The sequence below is a fragment of the Hermetia illucens genome, chromosome 4, assembly GCF_905115235.1.
Source record: "Hermetia illucens chromosome 4, iHerIll2.2.curated.20191125, whole genome shotgun sequence".
In the NCBI taxonomy this organism is placed as follows: Eukaryota; Metazoa; Arthropoda; class Insecta; order Diptera; family Stratiomyidae; genus Hermetia; species Hermetia illucens.
In genome coordinates this window covers 7,256,760-7,270,946 of record NC_051852.1, presented here as the reverse complement: position 1 = coordinate 7,270,946, position 14,187 = coordinate 7,256,760, and the positions used below count along the sequence as shown (strand labels likewise).

The following is a 14,187-nucleotide window of genomic DNA, read 5'->3' as shown; positions in this document are numbered from 1 at the left end:
AGATCTAGATACTGTAGTCGCCGAGGGGGTGGCATGCCAGAGGGCGGATGGGCCGCATGGGCGATCGTAAGATACAAGCGGGTGCAGATGGTTTTCCATCCAAATAGCACCCAACTGAGTAAAATTGGAGTTGATATCAACGTTAGCGGAATCTGAAAGCGTGGAGCGTGCAGCGAGTGTGCGGCGCAGAGGATAGTGAAAATTGGGGCTTTAGGGCAATAAGTTTTCACGCTTCTGGGTACATTGTGCGGCACCGCGTAATTACAGCAAGCAGGACCAGTTCAAGCTTTCAGCATCCAGTTAAGATCCACAGTGTGCATTCGCTTTTCATTTAGTGAACATCGCGTGGAAATTCTGCTGGAGTGAGTTGTTGCAATAGCAAGGGGGGCTCTAGTTTGGATACCGAGTGGAAAGAGAGAGAGAGGCTTTCAATATCGGACTGTCACCGGCGGAAAAACTCTCGGAACTTTCTCAGCTTTCCGCTCAGCTTCACTGTCTTTCCAAGCATTTTCCTCGTGTGACGATTATTGTTTGGTGACCGGCCTATTGTTTACGTTCATCACGTGGTCGGGACAAGCGTCTGCGCCCACGAACTCACGTCCCATCCCCATCCTCATCTCCCAGTTAGGAGATCCCATGGAGACTCACCTTCCCGGTCTTAGTCCCAACGGACAACACATCCTAAGTTGAAGGATAACTAACGCTTCTGATGAATGTGACAAACGGATTCGGGGAATCCCCGTCGTAGTCGATTGGGTTGGATTTGGGGTGCGAATTCAGACTTAGATCCGTCATCTTTGCGGGGTGGTGTATCCCTACGGGGTGAGCGAAAGCAAGGTGCACCAAAATACTCGAATCGCGGTTTTGCGCTCTGCTCGTCAAACATATGCGAACGAATTGCATTAAAAAGGACTTGCCCACCGAACTGAAGGCTCAGTCGACGTCTGTTTGGCAAGCTGGAAAGTTTGTCTCGTCTATTTCCTAAGAGAATTGAAATAGATAGCGCGCAAGGTGTATCCATTCCGTTCCACTAACCGGCACACTGTTGGCCTGAATCCAGGATACACATACGTTCCCATAGACTTATCGGAAAGTGAACCGTGCGAAAATATCCAGTTGAATATTTTTAAAGTGTGCAAGAGAATCCTTTTTTTTTGGGCAAAGCTATCGGTTTTTATCTAGTTGAGGAAAGATTGTGTGCGTTGTGAGTCCTTGTTAAAAAAAAATTAGGTTTTTTTTTTGTGAGCTATTCACGTGGAAGAAATATATAGTGTGAGTGGAAAAAGGATCAATCCTCGGCTTTCTGGAGGTATCTTTTCGAGAATACAAATTACAATTGTTCGTTTGAGATAAATAGTGCGAACTAAATATCAATAGTGTGAGAGCGAGCATAGTGTGAAGGCTGCAGCCTTTATTACGCGGAGCCATATCCTTGCTGCAGTGAAAACGAATGAATAGTGAAGTGTTTGTATTGCACTTCTTCCTTTTTCTATTGGAAATATTGGAAAAGTGACGACTGTAAATTAGAGCTCGATTCAGCATTAGTGCCAGTGAAAGTGTTCATGTATTGAGGACAGAGGCAGGAGCAAGGACATCGAGCTCAAAGGTTACATAAGTGGATTCGATGATAAATCTCCTGGTTTATGTAATAAGGTAGGCCTTTTTTTTGATTTGGTAGTACACGTGTGCTTACTTCAGTATTTCTGTTGATCATTTGTGCCACTGGCGACTATTGGAAGGATAATAACATGTCGAAGGATAACGTGACACTGAAGTTTTTCAAGTAGCGTACAAATGGCGGTTCTTTAGAGGTCCTAGATTCGAATAAAGCAATTTGAGATAGTTCAAGACTTGTTCTTCTTCCGAAGAAGGATATCCTTCCCGTCGTCCTTGCAGAAGACAATCAATTAAAACCATCAAATTTTTATAATCAAACTCCTCCACGAATTTCAAAACGTCTCTCCACGATGTAATATGCAACATAAATATTGAACCCGAATCTGAAAATATCCTTGGACCAAAAACGGACCAAAGGATACTCCTCTTCCAGCGTTTTTCTTTCTATGGAGACTAAAAACTGGCACAAAATCCTCCTTTAGTGGTATTTCCAATTTCAGCTCTGTCTGCTTGTATTAGGTTTTAATTTCATTTCTCGAGTTTCCGCGTCCTATGTCCTTTGCCAGATACCTTTGGAATGCCATTTTAAATTTCCTTACGTCAGAACTGTTTTTTAAAAGAAGTAAATTAGAAAGAATTGGATTTTTCCTGCTTGAATTTCTTTTGAAATTTACAAGACAATGGTCAGTGGACAATGGCTTGTACTCATCAAAGTGGAGATCCTGGAAGGAGATTCGCTTTGTTTTCACTTTTTCTTTTTCGATTAGTGATTCAGTGGACATGGTAATTTTTTGGTCCTTTTTTAGGAAATGTGTTCGTTTACCGATTACCTTGTCATCTTTACTTCATTGAGGTTACTTATCTAAGGTTTCTGACGAGTAGGCGGTTTTTAATGAATCTGAATTTTTTGAGCTATACCCAAGTCCTTAATCAATGGAAGGGGCTCTAATTGAAAGCATCGTCTGTCGTTTTTTTTTCTCGGCAGGATTCCGTCCCTTCAATCCCATTGGGAAAGGTTCGATACTAGCAAGAGAACTTTTCACACAAAAACTAGGTGGTACCATGAGCGCCAAGTCTTCCTCTTCTAAGGTTTGGTCTTATTTTCTTGGGTGTTATCATCAAAGTATTCAATGTCCTTAGACATATTGCAAATACCTTTCGGATTTTCTCAAAAATTCTCTCATTACCAGTACCAAAGTTTGTAGTTATAGCCAATAAATTCTCCAAACGTTACGGAGGCTTACACCGCAGATTTTAGTAGATTTTAGTAGATAGTCCCTCGACGATTACCTACCTTGTCGTGGTGAGGGAGCACAGTAAGGAAGATCCTCCAGGAAACGGGAGGTGACACCTGAAGCCAAGCGGTAATCCAAACCCCAAGCCAAGGTGTGACTACCGTGCCGAGGGCTGAATGGTCACAGGGGTTAAGATGTGGCCGTAAACGGTGAACTCTGGGTACCAGGTGACCCCCAGTTTCAACTAGCCTTGTCTCGGCAAAAAGGGGCTCTGCCGAGATCGACTTACTTTCCCCGGAAAAATTGAGGCCATGGCAGCCAACTATGAAAAAACAAAAAAACAAAAACAGAAACCTATAAAGCAAACACTATTAAACTTCGATCGCGACGATCCAACCCCGAGTGAAGGGGCAACCCTGAGCTCATCGATGGAGAACCTGAGTCTAGACTCAGATTCCCCACTTATTCAAGTGGGAACCAATTCAATTGGGACCCAGTCCTTAACGGAGGAGCGAAGCAGGTCCCTTCTGTCAGTACTCCTGACCCCAGGCTCCAATCGGCGCCACCTGCTGAGGCTAAAGTCTTGCCCATGGGTAAGCACTTGTCCACGGACAGCAAACTGCCTCCGTTCAAACCGCCTTCGGGCAAACTGCCTCCGGGCAACGCACAACCAAAGAGCTGTGCCAAGGTTGAGGGGAAAGGAGCGTTCGGGGCACCTGCGGCTAAGGGGAAACCGAAGCGGCAGCGATCCTCGGATGATCCTAACTCTTCGACACAAAAGGCAGCAAAGAGGGCTCGGCCGGCAACGGCTAGACCTTCACTTGCAGTCAAGGCTATCGAAGCAGATGGATGGGTCCTGTATGACGACTCTAATCCATCCGGCTACGATACTGAGCAGTGTGAACAGCTTAGGAGGAAACTCCTCCTAGCTGTAAGGACTGCGTCCGCGCAAGGCATTAAGCTTTGCTTTGAGTCGGTAGGTGTATACCGTAAAATGTTACAGCTGAACTTTGCCGACGAAGACACGAACGAGTGGCTCAGGCAGTACTGCTCCTCCCTTAACGATGTGTGGGAGGGTGCGCGACTAGCCTTGAAAAGGGTCTCTGAGCTTCCATCGATCAAAAAGTGCTTTCTCTGGCTTCCAGAAGAAGAGCGAAATGGCGTTGGGGTTCTGGAACAACTTGGTGTACAGAACAACCTTAACACTTCCACCTGGTTGCTGCTAGGCAGCAAAACAGGAGAGAGAACTGATAGGCCGGGAACTTTTCTCACTATCGGCGTTTCCGAACCTGATGTTAAGAAGGTTCGGGAAAAATCGGGTTGCCGGCTCTACTATGGGCTGGGGACCGTCACGTTACAAGTGTCGGCTCCTAAAACCATTGAAGGGGACATGCAGCCCCCGGCATCTACACCTGAAACGTAGATGAGGTGCCACATTTCCCAAGTAAATTTGCAGCATTGTAAAGCGGCGACTGCACTTATCAGTCGTCGGATCAATATCTGCAAGACATTTATATACCTCATACAAGAACCGTGGGTTGTTGGTGGGGCAGTCAGGGGCCTAAACTTCCAACATGCTGACCTATTGTATGCCAATGGAAGCGATCGACCCCGCACCTGCATGGTAGTCTCCAAAGACTTCCAGGCTAACCTGGTTAACGACCTATGTGATGGCGACACCACATCGGCTAAGCTAACCTTAAAAAGTCAACAGGGAGATAAAGAGATACTATGGTGCTCTGCATATTTCCCCTACGACGCAGAAGACGTTCCCAGTGGAACATTCATCAGAGCTATCCAATATGCTAAAAGTAGAGGCATGGGGGTAATAGCAGGATGTGATGTCAACGCTCACCGCATATGCTGGGGAAGTTCGAACATCAATGCAAGAGGATCGAGACTACTGGAGTATCTAGTAGGAACCGATTTACAGATCCTAAATGTGGGTAATGAACCCACTTTCTTCAACGTGGTCAGGCGAGAGGTCATGGACATCACGGTGGCATCTCCTGACATCGCGGCTCTGATCGGAGAGTGGAGAGTATCAAACGATATCACACTCTCAGATCACAGACGCATTGATTTCGTTATGGGCATGGATCCACCTCCACCCACTCCATTTTGGAATCCGAGGAAGACAGATTGGGTAATGTATCAAACAGAATTGAACGCCCAAGCCACGATCCCTGGGAGGCGCATCAAATCCATTGCTGGAATTGAGAAGACAACCCAGATGATCACAACTAGGATGAGAGAAGCTTTCGAAGAAAGCTGTCCACTCAAGATGTCAAAGAAGGGTAAAACACCATGGTGGAACTCGGATTTGGCAAAACAGAGGAGAACGACAAGGATGCTCCTCAATCGTGCTCTGAAGGGTGAATCAAGCACTAGCTGGAATCGCTATAAAGAGACACAGAAGGCTCTAAAGAAGAGCATAAGATCGGCCAAACGATCATCTTGGAGACGCTTTTGCGAAGAGACTAACTCTCTTGAGGTATGGTCACGCAATTCGTGCAAACGAGAATTCACTTGCCAAGATTGGTCTGAACATCGAAGTCGATGGTAAACGACCAAAAGGCTGACCTAAGCAACGGTTGCTTGATACGCTGGATGGGGATTTGAAAGCCTCGAGATTGCACCCAGATCAGGCATTCGATAGAGCCAAATGGCGAAACCGATCACGACGAGCCGACCCCGCTTGTGAACGGGACAAAAGCTGAAGAAAAAGAAGAAGACTAACTCTCTTGAGGCAACCTCAAAGCTGACGCGGATTCTGGTCAAAGAACGTAGCCAGAAACTGGGTTATTTACGTTTACAGAATGGGAAGTACACAGAAAGCGATGAAGAAACGGCAAATCATTGGCTTGAAGTACACTTTCCAGGCAGCATCCAAAATCTAATCTCGGGGCCAACAGGTGCATACAGCCCTCAACCGAGAGACTGGAATCTGGCATGCAAAGTAGTATCACTGGAGCGAATGAAATGGGCATTTAACTCGTTCCATAGATACAAGTCTGCAGGTCCGGATGGCATCATCCCTGCGCTAGTAATAGAAGGAATGGATGCCATGGGTCTACATATTCGGAATATATATCGCGCATGCCTAGCACACGCTTATATTCCAATTAAATGGCGTGATTTGAAGGTGTTGTTCATTCCCAAACCAGGAAAACCCACCTACACAGACGCAAAAAGCTTTCGACCGATCAGCCTAACGTCCTTTCTGCTAAAAGGACTAGAAAGATTAGTAGATCGGTTCATAAGGGACACACACATTCCTAAGTGGCCACTTCACCATAGGCAACACGCCTACCAGAAAGGCAAATCCACGGAGACAGCACTCCATGAACTTACGGCAAAAATTGAAAAGGCGATGTCCGAAAAAGAATACGCCTTAGGTGCATTCATGGACATCGAAGGTGCCTTCAATTATGCCTCATTCGCGGCAATTTATGATGCGGCAAGACAGCATGGAATCGAACCGCTGATAATCAGTTGGATCCTTCACATGCTAGAGTGGAGAAAAATCCACATATCGGTCGGCCAGAAGTCTATTGAAGCAGGATGTCTTAGGGGCTGCCCACAGGGAGGGGTTCTCTCGCCACTGTTATGGCTCTTGGTAATGGATACCCTGCTGTGGCTCCTGGAGGACAAAAAAGCCTTCGCGCAAGCATTTGCGGACGACCTAGCCGTAATAATTACCGGCAAGCTTGCGGACACAGTATGTGACCGCTTGAATGCAACTCTGCATGTAATCCACAGCTGGTGCCTCCGCAATGGACTCACGGTGAACGCTAGGAAGACTGGACTAGGAACGTTCACTAGGAACGTAAGGTGGGGCAGCTATACGCTACCCACCTTAGCAGGGGCGGAAATCCAGCTGGCACAAACAGTCAAGTACTTAGGAGTACATTTCGACTCCAAGTTAACGTGGAAGCATCATATCCAGGAACAATATCATAAATCCTGGAGATTGCTCTGGTGCTGTAGGAATGCGATAGGTAAGACCTGGGGACTTTCACCTAAACGGATACACTGGATGTATACATCGATAATAAAACCCATTTTGATGCATGCATGCATCGTCTGGTGGCCAAGACTGAACTTTGCTAACAGCAGGAAGCTGCTAACGCAGATTCAGAGACTTGGTTGCCTAAGTATTACTGGAGCAATGAGTACTACGCCGACTGCGGCACTTGAAGCTATCCTAAATTTACCCCCCATTCACTTGGAGGTGAAACGGAAAGCGGCCAACGACGCATATAGGCTCGATACCATTGGGGCGTGGAAAGGCGGCCAATCCAACGGGCATGCGTCTATCTGGAAATTTCTTGAAAGACATCCGGTAGCCCTGATGCCGACCGATCATATGGTTTCCAGATTCGTCTTTGAAAAGACATACACTGTCGTAATCACCGAAAGAGAAGAATGGTCGACAAGTGGCCATGAGTCTTTTCAGATTACAGACCTAATAATCTTCACCGACGGGTCAGTCATGGAGGATGGATCAGGTGCAGTGGTGTTCTCGGAGAATCCGATTATAGAACTGGCCCGACCTCTCGGAAAAATGACGACCATATTCCAGGCGGAGATATATGCCATTTCATTGGCAGCAGAAGAATGTCTGCGACAGAAATGGAGGGGTCGCACCATTCGAATCTGTTCCGACAGTCGGGCGGCATTATCAGCGCTAAATGGCAATAACATATCAAGCAAGTTGGTGTGGAGTTGTCATCAGGTGCTGCTGAAACTTGGCCGACTGAACGAAACATTCCTGATGTGGGTGCCGGGGCACTCTAACATCGCCGGCAATGAGGAGGCTGACAGACTAGCTCGCCGAGGGTCTGGATCCACAATGGTGGGGCCAGAACCAGCTCTTGGAATCCGACCATCTACTGTCAAGTCTACTCTGAAGAGTGAAAATGCAAGGATTCACGCAACCGAGTGGAAAAATTTGGACTCTTGCCGGCAAGCGAAAATCCTTGTGAAGGAGCCTAGAGCCACTAGAGCGGCATTTTTGTTGTCTCTTAAGAAGTCAGACATGAAAACCCTAGTAGGGCTTTTGACGGGACACTGCCCCTTAAACTACCATATGGAAAAGATTGGGGTAGTGGTTTCGGCTATATGCAGCCAATGTGAGGAGGAGGAGGAGACGGCCCTGCACTTTTTATGCAGCTGTCCGGCATCCTCAGATCTCAGACGAAGACACCTTGGCAAGGTTTTCTTCAATGAAGAATCTGCACACTCTCTGCCTCTGGAGAATGTTCTCAGATTCGCTAAAGCCTGCGAACACCGTAGGCGAGAAGCCATTGAATAGGCAACTACGGGGATAGTACAATGGGCCTAATAATGGCCTGAGTGCTCGGGGCTGCGGCTCCCCCCAGTTAACTAAACTAACTAACTAACTTAGTAGATAAACCCTAATGAGAGAAACGTTTCCGGAGGCTGTAAGCTGCTAATCAAAAAGCTCGGGACTTAGACAGCATACTCTATAAAATCCTTCTTGCTCCATGCTTCCAAATAGGCATATCAGAGCAGGACTGCCTTGTAAATGGTAGAATCCAATATTATTGCTGCATGTTAATCCGCTTTCAAGGGAGCCATGTTACAAATCCAAATGCCTTTTTGACAGGGAGAATGCTGAGAATGCTCCGGCCTGATTCCGCTACCAACTGGGTAGAACCTTCCCAAATAACGTTTTTCACGGCCTGTCCCATATGGTCAATAGGATTTCTATTGAATTTTGAGCTATCGCTCTCAGCTCTTTCATTGCCACGTGTTGTCTTCCTCTAACCTGGTCTGGAACCCACAGTGTTCAGACCTTATTGAGGTGAACCGAGCGTGTTGTCTCTCAAGGCGTTTCCATACCAGTTTAGAGTTTACCTGGTTGGACCTAAGTACTTAAGTCGCTGCTTGGTTGTCGGTCACTATAACAATGTTCCGACTCCAATAGCTTTTGACCTTTGGAGATTGAAAGAGGCACATCTGTCTATGGCATATCTTTCCGTGGTTACCCATTGATTCAGATTACTTTCTGCTTGAACCAATGACTTCGGCGCCTACTCCCTCTCCTGCGAGCAATCCATTAGTGTACTAAGTTATCAGTTGCTGGCTTAAGCCATAGGTGGCTGCCACGTTCTCCCAGTTTACCTTTTTACTCGTTGCCATGTTATCCTTTGGTACCAAAAATTGGGGATGACGTCTGGGAAGAATATCAATTTTCCTTCGATTTAGACAGCTCCCCGACCATTTTGAAGATTGCCCTCCTTGCTTTTATCTGTGTGTAAAGAATGAGAGGAGTGAATCCCAAAAGGACCTCAAGGGATGCCGTTGGGTATGTCTTCATTGCCCATTGATATTCACACAAGCCACTCCTTGCAGTTTTTGTAACTCCCTGGCTGTTGTGATGAGTTCAGTTTTTTGTGTCCAGATTACCCCCCCCCCCCCCCCCCCATAAGTAATCATTGGCTTAACTATTACAGTGTGTATCCAAAGTAGTATCTTCGGGGTGCATCCCCTGCTATGGACCTGCAAATTATCAGAACCTTTGTAGCTCTGCGGCAAGCGTTTTCAACGTGCGTCTTCCAGAGTAGCTTTTGGTCTAGTGTGATTCCCCAATATTCGACCTATGTAACTCGTTTCATCTCCATACCATATAATCTAGTGGCTCTCAAGTGGGCAAGCTTGCGTTTCCTAGTGAATGGTGCTATATTGGCCTTGAATAGATTTATACGCAGTCCCGCCTTCCTGCACTAGCTAATAGTGATTCATAGTCCAGTTTGGAAACTGTCACATAGGTTATCCTCATATTTTCCCCTACAAATTAAAACAATGTCATCAGCAGAACCCCCTACTTGTATTGTATTGTTCCTTGGCTCTGCTTGGAGTTCGTCAACTGCCATATTCCACATTTATGGTGTTTTTTTTTGTTGGGATTAAAGTAGGTGAATGCACTTACATACAGAGTTTTGGACTCTCATGACAGTACGCCGTCGGATTACCAACTAAACACCTCCCTGTCATCAAAGAACTAGCCTGGAACCATTTGACAATTATTTCGGGGTAGCCCTTCCGCTCTCCGGGCTTTGGGAGCCTTCAAGTTAGGGAATTCCTTTCACCAACGGGGAAGCAAGGGAGTTGTTAATTCAAGGAACCCCCTTGCCATCCGGTCCCTCCGCCGGTCGAGCCCAATCTTCTTCGCAATAAGAAGACCCCGAGTATAATGCGTAAGGCGACTCTTCCTCCTCCCTCACCATCGCTCTGACAATGCTGTCTGGAGAGAGCTCCCCTGTGTCTTCATAAAGCTGCTGACGAAAGCCGTTCAAACTTTCACAAGAAAAAAAGTATGTTCAACGTCGTCTGCCACTCTCCTTCAGAACATCCAATCAGGAGATCACGCCTTACCAATCTTGTGCAGGTAGGCCTGAAAACCTCCATGCCCAATTAGAAGTTCGGTAACGATGTAATCAATCTCGCCCAGCTTCAGCCGTTGGCTCAGTTTGTAAACTTCCATCGTAATACCTTCAGGACCTGGCACCTTCTTGTTTTTCATGGTGAGAAGGGCTTCTTCGAGCTCTCTTATTGTAAAAAAGAGGCGATTCTCCACGCTCTTCGCACTATAAACATCAACCGGTATGGGATGTTAGGGGAATAATGCCCGTGCAATTCAATCCATCTGATCGGTATTTTGTATGCAGGGTTACTGCAGAGCCTCGATTTTCCGGGTGACCAGCTTATAGCCAAGTCCCAACAGGTTCTCATTCACCTCTTTGACCCAGATTGCAGCGGTACCCGATAAGTCGAGATGCCATGAAGCGGAGTCCCTGCTCCGGTGTTGCTCGCTGATTCGCACTAGATCAGCCTTTACCTCCACAGCAAACTGCACTAGCAACTGGTGACCAGTTTCACTCCGATGCATATTAATTTGTGGAATGCGGATCATGCCAGTCGCGCCCTAGCCCTTTCTAGTTCCACCCTAGCCCTTTATAATTTTGCCCTTAAAAATTGGCACCGTTCCGATCCTGCAATGTGTACCACGCTCTCACCAACGCCACATCCCTGCAGAGAACACAATTTCCGCTTTCATTGCAGGTCTTCGCTTGGTGACCTACCTGACCGCATCTGTTTCCCTTTATCCTTTCTTTTTTTGGGCTCTGGAAACTACTTGGATAAAGTCTCCTTCAGGCACGTCTTCATCTTTCCACTTTTTCTCAAGTTCGTAAGCGACCCGCTAAAGGTCGCTATGGACCCCTAAGACCACACTTAGGGTGATAATACCCCTACTTTGTGGATAACTTTGCCTAGTGTTCATGACAATGGTACATCTATTTTTCCACTCTCTAACATTCTGCCCATCCAGAAGGCCAGGGTTTTTCTCACCCCTTGTGGATCATTGTCCGACTCGATGCCCTTAGTATTCCAAAATTCGGCTCCTTGCCACTCTTAGAAGTGATCCCAAGATGATTTCAACTAGAGAAGAGCTTGAAACAACAGGACAATGGCTGTAGATTTAGGAATGCCAGCTGGTGGAAGCGACATCAAGTCCGATCGCCGGGGAACTTTAGTCCTAATCAAGGAGAAGGGTCACTTCACACTAAATTCAATGAGGTTGTGAGTACGTAAAGTTACATTTCCGGATCCTGAGAGGATTCTGAGGCAGGTAAAGCTCAGAAAGCTACTAGTTCGTGCCTCTTCTACCAACGGGCTGCCCATCTAAGCAGGAGGCTAGGTCGATGGTCAACGACTCCGCAAGGAAGCCTCATTTCCAGGCCCGAATGCGGACCTATATGAAGGCTAAAAGTGGGTTGCTGGAACAGGTTGCCATGGTTCCCCATTTACTGCTTTGGTCCACCACTTCCAGCGACTGATCAATAGATCCCTTATTGGAGACCAGGGCTTTTCAACTGAATGACGGGCAAGTTAAAGTGTTCGACTCAAAATATACCATCGCGATTTTCGCGGATGGAAAAGTTTGACAAAATTTATAAACGCCAATCCTGCGAGCATTGGTTCAACTTCAAAATTGATATAGACTTAGAAGTTGAAGATGCTCGCCAAGACTTCAACGCCGTGGAAAGTTATCCTTAAGCAGATAATATCAGAATACTCGAAGGAGGTGCAAACACTGATAGAAGGGAATATTTGTTCTCAAAGTGGCGATTAACAATTGGAAGCCAACAGTTGGCTGCTTGAGGTCTGGCTGAACCTGCTTTTTAGAAATCAACTTTCTAGTGGCTTGCGCGCGACACCACTGGACCAGTCAAGCTCCGTGACAGCTGAGCCCCTTTTTGCTTAACCAAAGATTCTCAGTTGCTTTCCGGGTTTTGGCAGCTTGCCGTCTTTTTACCTTATAAACTCGTTACCGACGATAACTTGCAGAGTGCCCAGTTTGATCGATCAATGCCAAACGTATGCCGTGAACCTTGAGCATTCACCATGCGCGTAACAGGAGAGTTGAGTCGCGATATCTGAACATCGAACTCGAAAGCAGGATGAAAGGCGTCATGGAGAACGTAAGACAGGGCATGAGGAGATTCGGAAAGTCAACGCACAAGAAGGTTAAAGAGGACAAGGTCAAGAGTGCGATCTAAGGAGTTTTTAGAAAAGTTACACCGGGGGGGGGGGGCGGCACAGGTGTTCATGAAAGCAAATAAAGGCAGGAAAGGGTCGGTGGAGTTATTAGGGAGGGAGGGAAGGCCAGGAGAGCATGGGCTGATTAAAGTCGATACAGAGGCTGAAAGGAAGTGAGGGGAACAAAACGATTAGGATCTCTGATAACCTGTCGAAGAAATCCTCGTACAGAAAAGGCGGGCTGAGGCAGGAAAGGCGTTTGGCGGAACGACTCGTATGGTGATAAAATTGTAGTTGGGGGAGCAAGGGAAAAGATTATTTCGGCACGGAGAGGGGACTTAACAGCTATTAGAGTACCTCCTCCGGTTGTCTCGCCAATCGCAGCACAGTATCTGTCACAACAAAAGACAGAGTAATCTTCCGGGAGCTCGGAATCTTAAATCCTGTCATCCAGTCAGTTTTCAGACATGCAGATGTTGGAATGTTACGACGGACAGTTTGGTCCTTAGACCCCTCACATTTTGATAAAACAGTGTAAAGTTGTCAGAATCATTGAAGTTCGGCGAGGCACGCCAGCGGGCCAGAAATTCTCATGCAGCTTAGTCCTTTGATAAGATTTGACGAAGACCCCCTGTTGCCAAAAGGAAGATTGGACGATAGCGTCGAAGTCATAGGAATACGTCACTTTGAAGGAAGCTATCACTCGCTCAGGAGAACCATCTTTCGTCAGCTTCACACATGAGAGAGGTGACAAAGTTGATTTGGCTTTGCTTCTGATATAGACCATTTTTTTATGGGACGTAGTGGAATACGCTAGTCTCAACACGAACAGTTGTTTCGGCGACGAGGCGATGTTCAGTTGGAGCCCGCTCGGGTGGGATGAGGTCGAAAAGGACTGCGGATTATTGGTGGCGGACGTCGATGATGCACAGGAGGAAACGTGCGGTGGTCCTAATGCAGCGACAATAGGACAATTGTCAAAAGTGCTTAGTGTAGCCGATGCTAGGAAACATGTCCTCCGGATGGTGGGCATATTGCAGATACCTTTCGGATTTTTTTAAAAAATCTCTCATTGAAGTACCAAAGTTTGTACTTATAGCCAACAAATTCTCCAACCCTATTTGTTCGAAGAAGAGGCGTTGGCAGACCACCAGAACCCTTAGACGTGTTGATGACTACTGTAATGAGAGAAATGTTATCGGATGGTTACAATACGACGGTAAATCACAAATTTCCGGACATAGGCAGCATACTCTATAAAATCCTTAAACTCGTGGTGAAGTCTAGATGAAACATGGTTGCTCGATGGTTCCAAATAGGCATATCAGAGCAGGACTGCCTTGCAAATGGTAGAATCCAATATTATTGCTGGATGTTAATCAGCTTTCAAGGGAGCCATCTTACAAATCCAAATGCCTTTTTGACACTATAGGGAGAATGCTGAGAATGCTCCGGCCTGGTTTCGCTACCAACTTGGTGAAACCTTCACAAAATTACGTTTTTCACGGCCTGTCCCGTATGGTCAATAGGATTTCTATTGAATTTTGAGCTATGGCTCTCAGCTCTTTCATTGCCACGTGTTGTCTTCCTCTAACCTGGTCTGGAACCCATAGTGTTCAGACCTTATTGAGGTGAACCGAGCGTGTTCAGTCTCTCAAGGCGTTTCCATACCAGTTTAGAGTTTACCTGGTTGGGTCTAAGTACCTAGGTCGCTGGTTGGTTGTCGGTCAGTATAACAATGTTCCGACTCCTATAGCTTTTGAGC

At 46.5% G+C, this 14,187-nt stretch overlaps 1 protein-coding gene across 1 annotated transcript in view; it reads left to right on the top strand.

Moving 5' to 3' along the window:
* The first annotated feature begins 769 nt into the window (after positions 1–769).
* LOC119656242 (PDF receptor-like) overlaps positions 770–14,187 on the top strand; it is a 221,142-nt gene continuing 207,724 nt past the window's right edge. The window contains exon 1 of the mRNA XM_038062658.1: positions 770–1,653. The gene's annotated coding sequence lies outside the window, so the exon portion shown is untranslated. The remainder of the gene's footprint in view (positions 1,654–14,187) is intronic.